Raw genomic sequence first — 17,827 nt, forward strand, 5'->3', positions numbered from 1 at the left:
TGCTCTCCCTGCCACCCCGCCCCAGGCCTCCCTAGGATTGGCTGCTCTCCCCCGCCGCCTTGTCCTTTCCCCGCCCCCTTCCCGGGGATTGGCTGCCTACTTTCCAGCCCCGGCCTCTGGCTGGGTCTCTGGTGTTCGCGGGCTTTTGTGTCTCACGGAGTGCGGCGGTGAGTGGGGCTCGAGTCTCAGGTCCCTTGCGGCGGGAAGAACGCCCGGCCTCTGGGCCCCGGTGGGGCTGCGCTCGCCCCGCATTCCTTCGAGCTTTGCCCGCCCGGAGCTCCGCTGCTCCCGGCGGCCAGAACGGAGGGGTAGAGCAGCCCTCGGCGGCCCGGGGGGCGGGCGGTCCAGCCCGTCCCGGGGCCGCGCGAGGCATAGACGCCGCGCGGAGCCGCCGGGAGGCTTCCCCGCGGGCAGGCCCGGGCGCCCTAACATTCTTGCGGTTTGCCCCCCTAGGGCGCGTCTGCGGCCGCTTTGCGGCGGGTTCGGGGCCCGGCCCGCCTGCGGCTGTGGGAGCCCGACCTGGAGCCTGCGGAGTCGGTCTCCGACGTGTGCGGGGCTGCAGCGGCCTGACTTCTAGGCGCAGGTATGTCCCCGTCCTAGAGGGAAGAGCGAGGCGCTTGGCCCGGAGCACGTGGCCAATGGCGACCGGGGGTTCCCACGTGCTTGGTTCCAAGGCCCCCCAATTGGCTGCCCCTTCGGATAGAGGACATGTAAATTCCCAGCTCCCCCACCCCCTGCAGGACAACTGCTTCCGGTGGGTTTTCGGACTTGGCCCCAGAAACCGCTGAGGTGCAGGGGGTGTTGTCTGCAGAGGAGAGCAGGGGTCATAGAGAACCCTGTAAAACCCCAGACCGCCCTTTCTGTGCCCTTTTAAGGTTGGCGCAGTGCCTTAAGAGGCTAACACAGAAGGGTAAAGTAAGTCTCCATAAAACCCAGGGATGAGACTAAAACTCCTCTCTGGATCCTGTCTGGAGTCACAGATCGCCAGAGGAAATTTTTCTTTCGGTTCAAGCACCCTTGTGATATTTTAACACATCTCAGAGCACAAATGGTGGATTCAAACTTAACCTTAACATTGATGGTACATTCAGTTCAAGTGTTGGTATTTGTCACTGAAGGCAGGAACAGCCTATGAGAATGAGACTGTAAATTGAGAACATCTGAAGACACTGGCTCACAAAGGTCATAAAGCCTCTGGAGCCACACCTCACTGGGTAGAAACAACAGGTCCAGAATACTTGAAATTGACCCGGTTTTGGTCACCCCAGGGCTGCTTCCATTCCTTGTTTGGGTGAGCATTATGGGCCCTTGAGCGAACAGTACTTAGACAGTTATGTAGAGAGAACTATTGGAGCATATCATCAACAGGTGAAAAACACATGATCTTCACTTACTAAATAGCCTTGCCATACCTTTCTACCAGGGGTTGGAGCATCCATCAAAGTTTTTAGAAGAAAACATGCATTATGACCTCACTGGGAAGAGGCCTTAGAAGGACTGCTAACACTGCCCTCGAAATAAAAATCTAACTGGATTCACATGAGACACACCAAGCTAGATCCAGATCAACACCTACATGATAGTGAGAAGGCCATCCATATGACTGACCTCAAGTTGAGGATTCCCAGGCTCCAGAAGCAGATGACACCATGAAGTAGGCAGCTTTGTCCAAAATCTTGAATCAAGAACGTTGTCTTCATTTATCTTCCCTTGAAGCCTCTCTCCCGGACTTGGGAAGTTCTCTGACCTAGAAATTAAAAACAAAAACAAACCTCTTTTATTTATAGAAAGATTGGGTGGAGCTTGCTTGTCTTAATCTTGTCTCCCTCTGTCCCTCCACTATGGGCTCCCTTTCAAACTGTGTCTTGCTTCAGCTAACCGTTATTGCTTTTCCAACAATTCTAGCACAATCCCAGTACCCACTCCCACCCCTCTTCCAAACCCTGGCCACCTTAGCTAATTTATCTGACTACTGGTTATGTCAACACCTAGATAACGCACAAGAACCTGAATTAGTTTTTGTTCCTGCCCATGCAAGCACCTGGTGGACCCATTCTGGACAGTGGATGCATAAAAGGGAATGGTATCCACAAACAAGAGGACACAATCACTCTACTTCCTCCTATGGTAGAGTACTTTGGCATTGGGAAACTTCTGCGGAAGCTCAAGGTCTGTCATTAACTCAGGTGAGACTTTTGGAGGGAAATTTTTGTTTGCATTGAAAACAAAAATGGCACTGGACCCTTCCTAGGTGATGTACCAAAACAATACTGTAATCAAACAGTATGGTTTGATTCCACAGATGGCACCTTCAGACCTTCTATAGATGTTGCAAATGAGTCCAAGACTGATTATGATGATGCAAATGTTTGCCTAGTCACTGGACAATATTCCTGGTTTGCAGGCCACACGACTGGGACCTGGAACAGCTCACCTTTTCCCCTGGTCGGTCTGCCCAATACCCAAGACTACATGTGGGTGGACCGAAATTCTGGAATGACCTGGTTAGGTAATGACACCTATCTCTATAGCTGCCAGAATCAAGCCAAAGGTCTTCTATACCAGATATTTCGCAACTTGTTTTGTTCTTATAGGCTGACAGAGGCACATGGTAAATGGAGATGTGCAGATGCAAACATAACTAATGACAAAGGTCATGGTGGACACCCGATGCCAGCCTGGTGGGTCACACGTTCCACTCTGACCTTGTACGTGAACAACTCTGGTCTTTTTATCTTATGTGGTAATAAAGTATATAAGGAGTTCCCACCTAACTGGTCAGGGCGATGTGGACTCGGATACCTGGCACCTTCCGTCAGCCAGTATCCCGCTTTCAATGGTAGCCAAATTACAAGTGTGGGCTCCTTAATACATAAAGTAGCACCACACAGACGTACCCAACGAGACGTCATAGACCATCCACCTGTTTATCACAACCCCAATTCGTTAAGGGCCCTTTTTTCAAGATTGGGAACTTCTGATCTAGAAGAAGCAATTCTAAGCATTTCCAAAGCCACCGAACAAGGATTGGCTGCCACGGTGCAGACCTCGGAGGCGCACCAGTCAAGAGTTAGCAGCTTACTCTCTGCACTGCAAAATCACCATCTGGATCTATCGGCTGCTCAACAAGGAAGAACGTGTACGATCATTGGCAACCAGTGCTGCCTCTATGTAAACAAGTCAAAAGAAGTGAGGTTTCTTTTGAACAGTGTGAAGGAACGGATCGACAGTCGACGTCGAATGAGGGAATTAGCCTTTCATTGGACTGACCTCGTCTCAGGAGTGAGAGACTGGTTCAGTGGACATTGGGGCCACATGTTTGGATTTGTTCTGCTCGGCTTCATCATTGTTCTCATCTGTGTTGCCGTTCGCAGATCTCTCACCTCCCCAGTTCCTGCCCAAGTGTCCTCTTCACAGCACTACACGGGGCTCCTTGCCTGTGGAACTTCATGTGAGGTTTCAAACAAGGAAACCAGGGGACCAGCCCCGCCGGAAGGGCATAAAGACTCCTTTGCACTGACAGCATCTGAACAAACAGCAGCTGCAGAAGGAGGCCTACTTCAGACTTCTCTTTGATGAGTAAAGCAGGCCTTTCTGAGAATTCAGCTGTCCTAACCCTCTCTCCAGGGAGCCTTTTGTAAGGGAGGAGCCTGACTTGGTATCTGGGCATCCGAAGAATTGTGTAAATAAGTCCTAACTGCACCTTCCATACTTTCCACTGAAGCCTTAATACCCACTCCCCATCCCATTAAGCTGGTATATAAAACCTTATCTCTGGCTGTTCAGTGGCGGCCCTTTACATGCTTCCACATACATATATGATAGATGTTGCTCCTATCAATCTGTTAATTCGTAGGCCCTCAACCATTTGAACCTGTGTGTTTAATAACTGAAGACTTTCCCTTCAGGAGGAAGCTGTAAACCATTTAATAGCTGGGAGGATTTGATGTGCTCTCCTGATTGCCCGTGTACTTTAATCTCCAGTCTAAAGGGGAGGTTTGTCTGGGGTGAATGGTAGCCGTCTGATTTCCCATGGGCAGAGGCAGGGGATAGGATTGTAGAGACGGGGCAGCATTTACTGTATTGAACGCGTCATCTGCCCAGTCCTGTGGTGAGGTCCTTACATTTTTCTATAGAATCCTCTCCAGTTTGTAGGTGAATAAACTCAAAGGGTAGATGACATGTTAAAGATTACATTATTACTAAAAACAAGAGCAAGGTGCACAACAGGGTATCTGGTGCACTGCCGTTCATAAAGCAGAGGAAGTAGAGTATACATGTGTATATATGTAGATTTACTCAGTTTTGCAAATAGACCACTCAGAAAGGATGTCAGAAGCTAATGAAGGTGATTACATATAAGAGGCATGGGCAGTGAGAGTCTCACCCCCTTTTTTAAAAGTTGAATATAAACAAACTGATGAACATTTTAGCAAATTGACAACTTTTTCATAGAAAACAATTCTTACAAGTTATGCAACATAAACCCAGTAATTCTGGGTACATCTTAGAAGTGGGTTTATTGTTCATAGTAGTGTTGTCAAAAGATTGAAGAAACAGCCTAGTCCAGTGAGACAGAGCGTAATAACAGTTCCTTCCCTGTGTGTGTTAAGCAAAATGTGGCTGAACTCTTGGCATTGAAACTAGAGAAGCCACTGGAAGATAAGCATGCAGGGCTCAGCATCCGGTGTGGTATGTGGATCATAAGGCAGATGACGGATGCAGGGTGCTATGTTAGAGTGGCACAAGTGTTAAGCCGTCAAGGGAAAATATGAGGAAAAGAAATCTAGATTCATAGTAACCTCAATTGTCTTCTGTAAAATGGAATTAAACAGTAAGGGTGGGTAGGGCCAGTACTGCTTACTTACCTTTTTTGGCCATAAAAATGAGTCTGTTACTAACTTCATAATAGGAGAAGGTTGATAGCCACTGGCCCTTGGATTCAGTGTTCATAGTCAGTGTGAAAGAGGTTTAAGACAAAACTAGATTATTTGTTCGCTTGTGTGCCTGCTGTCTGCTCCCTGCCAGAATGTAAGCTTCACAAAGACAGGTGTATTTGTGGAATCACAGTGAAGAGGGTTGTGGTGAGATGAAAGAATGCGTGCAAAGCCCTCACAGTTGACCATGGGCATTGCTTAACTACATGTAAGATTGAGTTCACCTGTAGCCAATATGAGTCCCTGGCAGATTTGAACTTTTGCATCGACTTTTGTCAGGTGTAAATTTGAAAACTTTTGAATAAAGTTGATTATAAAAGTTGGAGTTCTTGTTCTGGCTTGCTTTGTTCCCTTCAAGTAGTCAGGTACATCCGAAACCTCATACGTACATACAAACGTATTTATTAAACGCGTATTCCACAATGCCAATGACTAAGTGAAAAGAGAGTGCGGTCATTGGCATGATAGAAAATGTCTGTTGGAAAGATAGTCTTATCAAATAGCATGAATGGTTCTGAAATATGTTAAGCCCCACATTATTGGGTTAGAAGATAGGCTTTCCTGCTTCCATATTTAAAGTTTGTAGGGGATGGACAGTCCTAGAAAATAGTTTCAAGTTTACTAATGATGGACCCAAAGACATTTTTGATATGTGAAACTTACAGGGAGAATATCCATTATTCAGCCGAACACAATACATTGGTTGGGAAAAGAGTTCATTATTTATTAGCCAACTCAAAAGGCTCACCAGAGGTTTTAGCAATTCACTGAATTATTTATCAACATTTACTGAGACTCAAAGATGCCACAAATCAAGAGCCATTGTAATCAATTCTTTTAGTATTAACACTAATCCTCCAAACGATTGTTACAATGGTGAATGATTTCAATGTCTTAAATCTACAAATAGGACTAAGGTGGCTCTCCAAAAGACCTTGTTCTTAAGTGTTTTGTTTGCAAATTGATACCATTTTAGAAGTTTTGGTAGCCTGAATTGAAAACATCAAAATCGAAGTATTGTGCAAATGCCCTGTTTCTTTTTAAAGTTGAACTGTCAAAATTGTAGCATTAACAGTAGATCATGCCACTGCAATTATCATTGTGGCCTTTACGTGGTGGTTTTCTACTTCTCTGTTTATTAATTGAAATTCTACTGCAAGTAAGATTTATTTCAGTCATTTTTATCAGTATGGACTCTTGGATATATACATTGTTCTTTGGTTGTAATGCAGGACTGTCATTTTTACTGTTGCTCAAATTGTTCCAGCTATGTCCTCTGAGAGCTCTTTCAAGTTGGCTCCCGCATCCTTTTGACATACTCCCGTCCTTTGTTTTGTTTTATGTTTCACACTTCCTTCCTGGAGCATCAAGATGCTCCAGCCTCACCTTATGGTTTTCCTGCCCAGCCTCAGGACCCATCATATTCCAAGGAACCATGGTTCCTTTTCCTGATAATGTTATTGAGAAACCAAAAGCAGGGTACAAGGTATGCTCATTGCCACTGCTATTAGGGTGCCCACCCTTGATGGACAAAGCTAGAAAATCTGTGTCCATGAATCCATGTATACACGTTGGTACCTATATTTCTATGTCTAGACATAGTAAAATAAATTAGTTCATACTGATTTCTTCAACTCCTCTGTGATGTGGAGAACAAAGGCAAAAGAAATACAGAAAAAATTAAACTTCCTTATAACTTGCAGCCCATTGACAAGTACTTGGGACAGGCAGAGTGACCTTCCTCAAGGAGCTAAGCTGCCTCGATGTTAATACTTTGCTAGAGGAAAAAGGCAACTTTAGCTTGACATTAGCCCAACCTCCAGGATCATGTAAAAAAAAAGCCCTTTAGAAACTTCCTTTAACTCTACCCACCCCACCAAGATATATGTTAGCAGTCATCCTCCATGTACATGTATATGTAAATGGCCCACTGATACACATCTGAAGGGTCTCATGACTAAGGTTTTGCTACAGTAATAAATTACCTTTTCCCAACAACACCCAGCCCCTCAAGGTCCTGGAAACCTTGCTTCCAAATTCCTTAGAGACTTATGCGATCCCTAACCCCCTCCTGACTTAAAAGTTTGTAATCAGCCACTCCTCACATCCCCAGTGCAGCTCTTTCTGCCCACAGGTCCTGTCCCCTTTAGGAAGACCAACTTTTTGCACCAAAGATGTCTCAAGAATTCTTTCTTGACCACTCACTCCTGAACCCCAGCTTTTCATGTCAGTCTATTTTTTTTTCCGGAAACAATGAACTATTTTATCATATATGAACAGGTATACACACACACATACATATATATATCATAAATGAATAGGTATGTAGATAACCTCTTTAAAAGTCGATCCATCATTGGGATCTAGATAATCTAAGTACAAAATGAAAGTGATCAAGAAAACCACATAAATTACTTAAAGGAAATGAAGTCAGTTCCTCACTCAATTCTGTGTTACACAGATGGAAGACTGGGGAACAAATACTTTTTATTGTGATGATTACATTGTGACTTTATAGAAGATAGAGTATTTAAATGTAGCAGTCTTAACCAGCACTCCTGCAAAGGAATATTTCAGGAGGAACAGTTGCATTATTACCTTGCAACAATTTTGTAGAATGTAACTTTCAAACCAAGAGATCTGCAAAAATCAAAGATTAAGAGGATGTCCATTGAGCATTAAAAAAAATTATAGCACAAAGTAATAACAACTGTGGGAAAACATGTATAATAAAAATAATTGTTGGGGCGCCTGGGTGGCTCAGTCAGTTGGGCGGCCGACCACAGCTCAGGTCATGATCTTGCAGTCTGTGAGTTTGAGCCCCGCGTCAGGCTCTGTCCTGAGTGCTCAGAGCCTGGAGACTGCTCCCGATTCTGTGTCTCCCTCTCTCTCTGCCCCTTCCCTGCTTGCTCTCTGTCTCTCTCTCCCTCAAAAATAATAAACAATGAAAAAATTAAAAAAAAAATTGTTAAGGAAAATGTGGATTTTCTCAATTTTCCAAAATTTCCAAATTTTTCCAAATATTATTATATTTTCAAAATAATCTATTTTTGAAGGAGATCCTTGTGGTGACATAATTCCGTGTCTTGCTTGTGACGGTGGTTACATGAATCTACACATGACAAAACACATAAAACCATGGAACACTGTCATGCATATACCAATGTTAATTTTCTTTTTTCTAAATTTTTTTTAATATTTATTTTTAAGAGAGTGAGCATGCGAGCACAAGTGGGGGAGAGGCAGAGAGAAAGGGAGACACAGAACCTGAGGCAGGCTCCAGGCTCTGAGCTGTCAGCACAGAGTCTGACTTGGGGCTCCAACACACGAGCTGTGAGATCATGACCTGAGCCGAAGTCAGATACTCAACAGACCGAGCCACCCAGGCGCCCCCCAATGTTAATTTCCTGGTTTTGATATTATAGTTTTGCTACTGGGGGAATGTGGGTGAATATTTTTGCAACTTTCTGTGAATCTATAATTCAGAGTAAAAAGGTGGGCTTTTTTTTTTCAGAGTAAACTTTTGAATGAGAATTTTAAAACGATCCTTTTGTCCTTTCGTAATCCTGTATGTTTTCTTCATCAAGTTCAGCAATTTCCTGATTATCTGCTTATTTACTCATCCATTCATTCAACAAACGGTAGTTGAGTATGTGCTAGCCATTGTTTTAGGTCCAGAACACACGGCAGTGAACAAAACAGAATTAAGGCTCACATTCGATCAAGAGAAGAAAAACAAACAAACAAATCACACTTCAAAAAAGTAAAAATAAAAACAGAGTGATGTGATTATGAGTAGTTGGCAGGCTACCTTATACCCAGCAGAGCAATTAAGTGAAATCTGCGACAAGCTAGTCTTTCAGTTATATTGGGATCTTTGCATACCTTTGCTGGGGATTCAGTTTCCTTACTATAAGATGGGAATGATAATAAAAATAAAATCCAGCTTCTCGCCGAATGCCGCCAGCACAGCATTTCATGGAGATTGGCCAGGGTGGCCTACGTCTCCCTTGGGCCTCACGCTGGGAAGCTGTTCATGATCGTAGATGTTATTGACCAGAACAGGGCTTTGGCTGATGGACCTTTGTGTCAGGTGAGGAGACAGGCTGTGCCTTTCAAGTGCATGCCGCTCACTGACTGTGTCGTCAAGTTCCCTCACAGTGCCTGCCAGAAGTATGTCTGACAAGCCTGGCAGAAGGCAGATATCAAACGGGGGCAGTCACGAGATGGGCCAAGAAAATTGAAACCAGAGAAAGGAAAGCCAAGATGACAGATTCTGATCATTACAAAGTCATGAAGGCAAAGAAAATGAGGAACAGAATAACCAAGCTTGAAGTTAGGAAGCTACAAAAAGCAACTCTCCTGAAAGCTTCTCCCCAAAAAAGCAGTTGCTGCTAAGGGTGCGGCTTCAGCAGCTGCTGCAAGGGTGCCAGCAAAAAAGATGGCTGCTGTGGGCAAGAAGGTTCCAGCCTAGAATGTTCCTGTCCTGAATGCTGCAGGCCAGAAGGCAGTGCCTCCAAAGGCTCTGAAGGGTCAGAAAGCACCTGTTCGAAGGCATCTGGCAAGAAGGCATAAAAGCATAAATAAGTAATAATAAACACTCTTTTTGACAAATAATAAACTATCTCACTGGGTTTTTGTGAGATAGTATGAGCTTTGCACACAAAGTGTCAGAAAATGCCTGACATATAGAAGAATAATTTATAAATGTTAGTTTCATTATTACTTTAAGCTGGGGTCTCAGATAAGGTTTTGTGGAGGAAGAAAAATTTAAGCTGAGGTCCAAAGGACAAAAAGGATCCAGCCTTATGGAGATGGGGGCCAGGAAGAGTATTCCAGGCAGAGGAAACAGCTGGTATAAAGATTCAAGTGGGACAGTTCAGCCACTGAAACTAGGTAGGAGAAGGTAGAGTGGTCATGTGCTGTGTCAGCCTGACTAGGGGTTGTGACTTTCATTTAAGTGCTTCAGAAAAGCAATGATCCTTTAAAAAGGATCGCTCAGGGGGCACCTGCGTGGCCCAGTCAGTTGAGCACCCAACTTCAGCTCAGGTCATGATCTCGGGGTTTGTGAGTTCGAGCCCCGCATCAGGCTCTCTGCTGTCGGCACAGAGCCGGCTTTGGATCCTCTGTCTCCCTCTCTCTCTCCGCCTCTCCCCCACTGGTGCATGCACTCTGTCTCAAAAATAAATAGACATTTAAAAAATAACAAAATAAAAAAAAATTAAAAGGATCACCCAGCCTGTCTTGCCGAGAAAGGAGGCAGCAGAGACACCAGCTGGAGGAAGGGTTATTTCAGAGGCCGAGGTAAGAGATTCTATAGCCAGGATTGTAGAAGTGGAGATAAAGAGAAGTGAGGGATTAACGTTGTGTCAAACTTGATTTTCAAACCTCCCGTTCTGCTATTGTGCTTCTCTTTTTCCATTTTATAGATATTTAAAGTTGTAATAGATATTCAGATATTCCAGCCCTTTCTGTTGAGTTCTTCAAAGCAGAGAGAAATGGACTTTTCTTCCACAGATGTGTTTCAAAAATTGTCTACTAAGAATTCTCCATAAATTTAAGATTTTATATTTAATTTCTTACCTATAGGCTATTTGTTTTCAAATTTTGAATCAGTTATCAAAATATATTCATTAGTTTTCCTTACCTTTGTGATTTTGAAAAATCTTACACAACCAGGTTTTCTGTTTCTCTTTTAAATTGGAGCTGTGATGGGGCACCTGGGTGGCTCAGTCCATTAAGCGTCTGACTTCAGCTCAGGTCATGATCTTGTGGTCCATGGGTTCAAGCCCAGCGTTGGGCTCTGTGCTGAGCGCTCAGAGCCTTGAACCTGCTTCGGATTCTGGGTCTCCTTCTCTCTCTGCCTCTCCTCCATTTGCTCTCTCTCTCTCTCTCTCTCTCTCTCAAAAGTGAATAAACATTAAAAATAATATTACAGGGGCGCCTGGGTGGTGCAGTCGGTTAAGCGTCCGACTTCAGCCAGGTCACGATCTCGCGGTTTGTGAGTTCGAGCCCCGCGTCAGGCTCTGGGCTGATGGCTCAGAGCCTGGAGCCTGTTTCCGATTCTATGTCTCCCTCTCTCTCTACCCCTCCCCCATTCATGCTCTGTCTCTCTCTGTCCCAAAAATAAATAAACGTTGGAAAAAAAAAAAAGTAAAAATAATATTACAAAAATAAATAAGTAAATAAATAAATAAACTTTTAAAAAGTTTAAATTGGAGTTGCATCTCTTTCTGGATTCTTTTTCACTGAAGCAGACTTCTGCTATACCACTGCTATTCTGAAATGGCTCCATAATAGGTTGTAAAAGCTGATAATAGCCCTCCGCTCCTCTGGGCATTCTTTTATATTCTAATCCATGTGAATTAAAAAATAAATTTTCGGGGCACCTGGGTGGCTCAGTCGGTTAAGCGGCCGACTTCGGCTCAGGTCATGATCTCGTGGTCCATGAGTTCGAGCCCCACATCAGGCTCTGTGCTGACAGCTCACAGCCTGGAACCTGATTCAGATTCTGTGTCTCCCTCTCTCTGACCCTCCCCCATTCATGCTCTGTCTCTCTCTGTCTCAAAAATAAACGTTAAAAAAAACTTAATTAAAAAAAAATAAATTTAAAAAAAAATTAAAAAAATAAATTTTCTCTTTATATTTAGCATTCTCTATATATTCAATTGGGCTTGCAGGAAAATAAAAATTGCATAATTTATACACATGTATGCAGTGATAAATTCAAGAGGGAAAACAGACATAAAAATATTTAGCATCAAGTTTCAGAACCTATTTCTTACATACCTGGTCATCCAATGTTTATTTATTTTCTGTCTCCCTCCATCCTTTATTCCTGTAAACTCACTCTATTTAAGAATATGCTGTGTGGAGCACCTGGCGGCTCAGCTGGTTAAGCGTCGGACTTGATCTCCACTCAGGTCATGATCTCATGACTCATGGGAACAATTCAGCCTCCCTCAAGCTCTGTGCTGACAGCACGCTGCCTGCTTGGGATTCTCCCTCTCCCTCTCTCTCTGCCCCTCCCCTGCTTGTGCTCCTGTTCGCACTCTCGCTTTCTCTCAAAAAAAAAAAAAAAAAAAAAAAAAAAAAAAAAGTTACAGGTCTCCATCTATTCAATTCCTTTTTCAAAAGACTCCCAGTAATAAAGTTAAAAGCTAACACTGAAAGGATACTTACTATGTAGCAGGGACTGTTTTAAGCACTCTACATTTTCAACTTGTAATTTTCCCAGCTCTGTGAGGGAGGCACTATTATTATCTCAATGTTACAGATAGATAAACTAAATCACAGAGAGGTTAAGTAAATTCCCAGTTTCTACAGCCACTAAGGGTGGCAGCCTGGTTTATAGGCCAATCTCTGAGGCACTCCCCAATATGGTTTATAACTACACGAATATATACTACATCTTTTGTTGTTTGAAGTATTTTATATTTTTGTGACTGTTATAGATTAGATCTCTTATTGGTCTCTTACTGGTCATACAAGGATCCTATTGACTTTTATCTTTTTTTTATTGCCATTTACCTATTTTTATATCTCCAGGATATTTTCCAGCTGACTCCTTTGGATTTTCTAGGAATATCACCTACATCACATATGAATAATGGTGCTTTTCTCTTTTCATGTTTCATTATATTAACACGGAATTTCCAAAGCAATATGGAATCATTGTATCAGTGGGAATACACCTTGAGTCCTGAAGTTAAAGAGGATGTGTCTAGGGTTTCATTATTGGATCAAATTGCATAAGTGTTTTTAAAACATATTTGAATATATTCATCTTGTCTCCGATAGGAGCAAACATTCCTTTAATAATGATAGGTAGATCTGAGATTTCCCTCCCATTCAGACTTAAATTATATTGTTAATTAATGAATTAATTAATTATTAATTGAAAGTAGGCTCCACCCCCAACGTGGGGGTTGAACTCATAACCCTGAGATCAAGAGTTGCGTGCTCTACTGACTGAGCCAGCCAGGCGTCCTTCACACTTAAATTACAAAGTGAAGTGCGTTGGCTTAGCAGATCCTGAAAATACAAAAATGAAGTTAATTCAGCTAAATTGGATTTGAAGGTCTAGGAAAGCCTAAGTATGATTTAGAGATTATAGGGAAGGGAAACGAGCTTGAGGTGAAACTACGTTTACCAATACACTGTTCAGGGCACTAGTTCTCAAGCTTGGCTGCACATTAGAATCAACTGGTAAGATTTACACAAGATACTGATTCCTGGGTCCCATTTCCAGGTAATCTGATATCAGTCTGGAGTGCAGTATGGGCATTGGGAATTCTGTTTTTTAATTTTTTTTTTTTTACATTTATTCATTTTTGAGAGACAGAGAGAGACAGAGCACAAGCAGGGGAGGGGCAGAGAGAGAGGGAGACACAGAATCCGAAGCGGGCTCCAGGCTCCGAGCTGTCCGCACAGAGCCCAATGTGGGGCTCAAACTCACAAACTGCGAGATCATGACCTGAGCCGAAGTCAGATGCACAACCGACTGAGAATGGGGAATTTTTTAAAACATCCCAGGTGCTTCTAATGGGTGGCCAAGTTTATAACCACAAATTTAGGGGAGACTTTAAACCTGTTTCTCCCACTGTGCAATTTCTGGTTATTGGGGTTTTGTAGGCTCCTACTAAAACACATCAGTGTGTACAGCAATTTTCATAGCAGTGGTATTCACAATAGTGAGAAGATGGAAACAACCCAGTGTCCACTGATGGATGTGAATGGATGAAGAAAAAGTGGTGTGTACATCCTGTGGGAGATTATTCAACATTAAAAAGGAATAAAAGTCTGCTAGATACTACCGCATGTATGGACCCGGAAGACATCATGCTGAGTGAAATAAGTCAGAGGACAAGTACCGTAGGATTCCACTTGTATGAAGTTCCTAGAATAGATTCATGGAGACGGAAAGTAGAACAGAGATTACCAGGGGCTGGGAGGAGAGTGGATGGGGAGTTATTCTTTAACGGGTTCAGAGTTTCAGCTGGGGAAGATGAAAAATTTCTGGGAGCAGATAGTAATGATGGTTGGACAACATTGTGAAAGTTCCCAATGCCACTGAATGATGCGCTGAAAATGGTAAAAAGTGGTAAAATTTTGTGTTATGTATATATTCCAACAATAAAATAATTCAAGCAAAAAGTTGCCAGTGGTGGGATATGAGCCACCTTTTCCAACTAGGTTTAGAGTGTTAATGTTAAGGAGTATAATTCAAGGTGGTTTAGTAATTGGCTTAATAGAGTTTGTCTGGTGGTACTTCCCCACCCCCCCCCCACCCTCCACGCACACCATTTTCAAAGAAGTTTGCCCCTTACTTTCTTTTTTTTTTTTTTTTTAAATTTTTTTTTTCAACGTTTATTTATTTTTGGGACAGAGAGAGACAGAGCATGAACGGGGGAGGGGCAGAGAGAGAGGGAGACACAGAATCGGAAACAGGCTCCAGGCTCTGAGCCGTCAGCCCAGAGCCCGACGCGGGGCTCGAACTCACCGAGCGCGAGATCGTGACCTGGCTGAAGTCGGACGCTTAACCGACTGCGCCACCCAGGCGCCCCTGCCCCTTACTTTCTTAACAGTTGGCTGTCATAAAACCTTCCCACGCGTGCAGACAGGTGGAGGCATGATGCTGAAACCGGCAGCACAGCACTGGGTGGCCTATTGTGTGGGATCTTTAGAAGCAAAGATCAGAGGCTCCCGCCTGGACTGCACATGGACCAAACAAAACCGAGACATCAAAATCACCATTTTTATTAAGTGAGACGTTTATCAAGAGGGGTATCATTTGTATCTGACTTGATAATGCTTTTAGTGTTCCAAAGAGAAAGATGAATTGAATGGAAGCATCTCTGATTGCTGTCAATTTTCATGAGGTAAACGAGGCCATTTAGAAATGGTCTCGACTGAAAGAAACAGATCACAATATCAGAGACAGGCTTTGATTCACCGTAGTTGTGATGATGTGCTTCAACAGAAGATACGTGAGCTTTCTTGGCTTGGTTTTCCTATGCAAAAGAATCACATCCCAAACCCATGTTGGATACAAGTAGCAAATCACTAATATTTAGAATTTCTAAATTTTGAAAGATGCAGTGTCTAGATCTATCATAGATACTTCCTCACCAAGCAGAGGATTCTAGAACTGCACTGTCCAGCAGCGTGCTCCTGAAACGTGGCTAGTGCCACTGTGTGTATGAATTTCCTACAACTGCTGTAAGAAAATACCACACACGCAAGGGCTTAAAACAATGAATGTTTATTGTCTTACAGTTTGAAATCAGTTTCACGGGCTAACACTAAGCTGTCTGCAGGGCACACGTCTTTTGTTGGCTCTAGGGAAAAACCCATTTCTTTGCCTTTTCCAGCTTCCAAAGCTTCCTTCCCTGCAGTCCTTCCTCCATCTTCAAAGCCAGCAGCATAGCCTCAGCTGGAGCGCTATTTTCTTCTGTTCGGCTGTCCAGTCGCTCTGTGTCTCCTTCTTACAAAGACACCTGTAATTACGTTTAGAGTCCACTCAGATCAGCCAGGATCATTTCTCCATCTCAAGATTTTTAGTTTAGCCACATCTGCAAAGTTCCTTTTACCACATAAAGTTCACAGGTTCTGGAGATTAGGAGGTGGATATGTTTGGAAGCCATTATTCAACCTACCATATTGAGAAACTGCACTTTGAATGGAATGAAATTTGATTTTATTGGCCACGTGGATAGTGGCTACCATATTGGACAGTACATTTCCAAACTCACAATAAGTTCTATAGACCCCACTGCTTTGCAAGTCATCTGAAAGCCAATATCAGTTATAAAATAAATAAGTCACAGAGATGAAAAGTACAGCATAGGGAATATAGTCAATAATATTGTGATAATGTGTGGTGACAGATGGTACATACACCTGCCACGGTGAGCACCGTAGAATGTATAGAATTGTTGAACCACTATGTTGTGCACCCCAAACTGATACAACATTGTATGTCAACTATACTTAAATAATTAAAAAAAAATGTTTCAAGCTACTCATGACTAAAATGGAAAAAAAAAAAAAAAAAGGGCCAATCCCAGATGCTTCATTTCGTAGCCATCTTGAGTTTATTGTTGGTCTGCTCTTCAAAAAAAAAAAAAAAAAAAAATCTACATAAGTTTGTTTTTTAGAGATTTGGAACACATCATCCCATCGATAGAATGAGGAAAACTCTTAGTGATCCTTCACCATTGAACAAAATTTAATGAGTATTTACGATGGGCCAGGCACCGAACTCCAAAAGTAGTTCTCAGTCTACAACATAACGGATCTACACTGTGATAACAGGAAGCACTGGGAGCATGAGATCAGAAACTGACCGCAGGGAGGTCCAGGAAGGAATTCCGGAGGATGTGAAACCTAAGTAAAGAGATGGCCAAGCCAAGAAGCATAAGAAAGAACACAGGCAGAGAGAAAGGGGTGAGAAAGCTACTACGAGGAGAGGAGGAAGCACGCACAGAGGAAAGAGGTTAAGAGGGGGATCTGGGAGGACAGTCGTGCTATATGACTGAATGTGTGGGGTCAGAAGGGGCAAGGCAGGAGAGAAGGAGGGGGCCAAATCTTGATGGGCCTGGTAGGTCATGATAAGGAGTTTGGACTTTATCCTGAGTGTCAATTAGTATTGGCTTTAATGCAGATAAGACACAGCCAGTAAGTGCCTAAAACAAGGCAGATGATTATAGACACCAAGGCTGGTGGGGATTGTGCTCCCTAAAGCACCTCGGGGGCTCAGATTCCTTCCACCTCATTTCTTTGCCATCCCTAGTGTATTTATTTGTTAGGGCTGTCATAAAAAAGTACCACAAACTGGGTGGCTTAAACAACAGAAATTTATTGTCTCACAGTTCTGGTGGCCAGACACCCAGGATGAAGGGGCTGACAGGGTCAGTTTCTTCTGAGGACTATAAGGATGAATCTGTTCTAGGCCTCTCCCACAGCTTCCGGTGGATCTCTAGAAACCTTTGGCGTTCCTTGGTTTGTAGGGGCACCTCTGCCTTCATCTTCGTGTTCATATAGTGTTCTCCTTGTGTGTGTATGTCTCTGTGTCCAAATTTTCCTTTTATATAAGTACACCAGTCATATTAGATTAGGATGATACTTCAGTACGATCTCATCTTAACCAATTTACATCTGCAATGGCCCTGTAAGATCACATTCCAAATAAGGTCACATTCTAAGATACTGGAGGTTAGGACTTCAACATATAAATATGGGGAGCAGGGGATGGACAGAATTCAACCCATAACACCTAGGATGTGGTCCTTATCCTTATGGTCCAAGATAGCACTAGAGACCCAGCCACTATGTTCAGAGGCAGAATCTCCGGGCCTTTTTCCACATTGACTCAGAGGTTTGCTCTGGAGGTGCTAACAGATTCTGGTTCTGAGCGATCATTGGAGTGTTGTACTCCTAAAGAGGGCACTGACCATTTGTTAGCAATGCCTCTTCCTCAGACGTAGGGTCAGAGAATAGCTTGGCTGCAGAATGAAGACAGGGAGAGGACATGTTACTTCTCAGATCATTCTAGAAGGAGTTCAGGAAGAAGAAGAGATTTCAGGGCACATTCACAAGACCAAGTTGCTGGGCAATGTGGCTCATTTCCCACAGGTTGACTACATGTACATCCCCCTGCCTTTTGTAGTGTCTGTTCTCCTGTGGGTTGTGGTTATTATGTTTGTCTCCTTTACAAGACAAGGTGTTCCTTGAGAGGAAACAAATCTCCTTTGAAGTCTGAAGGGCCTCACAGAGGTGGGAGAGAGGTTAGGGATTCAAAGCTTAAATCTCAGCTCTAGCACCTACTGGCTGCAGAAATTTGACCTCCCAAAACCTTAGCTTTATCGCCTGAAAAATGAGGTAACAGT

At 43.3% G+C, this 17,827-nt stretch overlaps 1 long non-coding RNA gene, 1 other non-coding gene and 1 pseudogene across 2 annotated transcripts; all 3 read left to right on the top strand.

Moving 5' to 3' along the window:
• The first annotated feature begins 112 nt into the window (after positions 1-112).
• On the top strand, positions 113-5,262 carry LOC147581998 (uncharacterized). The gene is made up of 2 exons (XR_015250457.1): positions 113-583; positions 1,424-5,262. It is a non-coding gene; the product is annotated as an uncharacterized LOC147581998 (long non-coding RNA).
• LOC147581999 (small nucleolar RNA SNORA26) lies at positions 863-982 on the top strand. Its single transcript, XR_015250694.1, has one exon. It is a non-coding gene; the product is annotated as a small nucleolar RNA SNORA26 (small nucleolar RNA).
• Positions 5,263-7,111: 1,849 nt separating the features above from the next.
• Positions 7,112-10,389, top strand: LOC147582000 (uncharacterized; annotated as a pseudogene).
• The last annotated feature ends 7,438 nt before the right edge of the window (positions 10,390-17,827 follow it).

The sequence above is a fragment of the Puma concolor genome, chromosome B1, assembly GCF_028749965.1.
Source record: "Puma concolor isolate L17-30 chromosome B1, mPumCon1.1.hap2, whole genome shotgun sequence".
In the NCBI taxonomy this organism is placed as follows: Eukaryota; Metazoa; Chordata; class Mammalia; order Carnivora; family Felidae; genus Puma; species Puma concolor.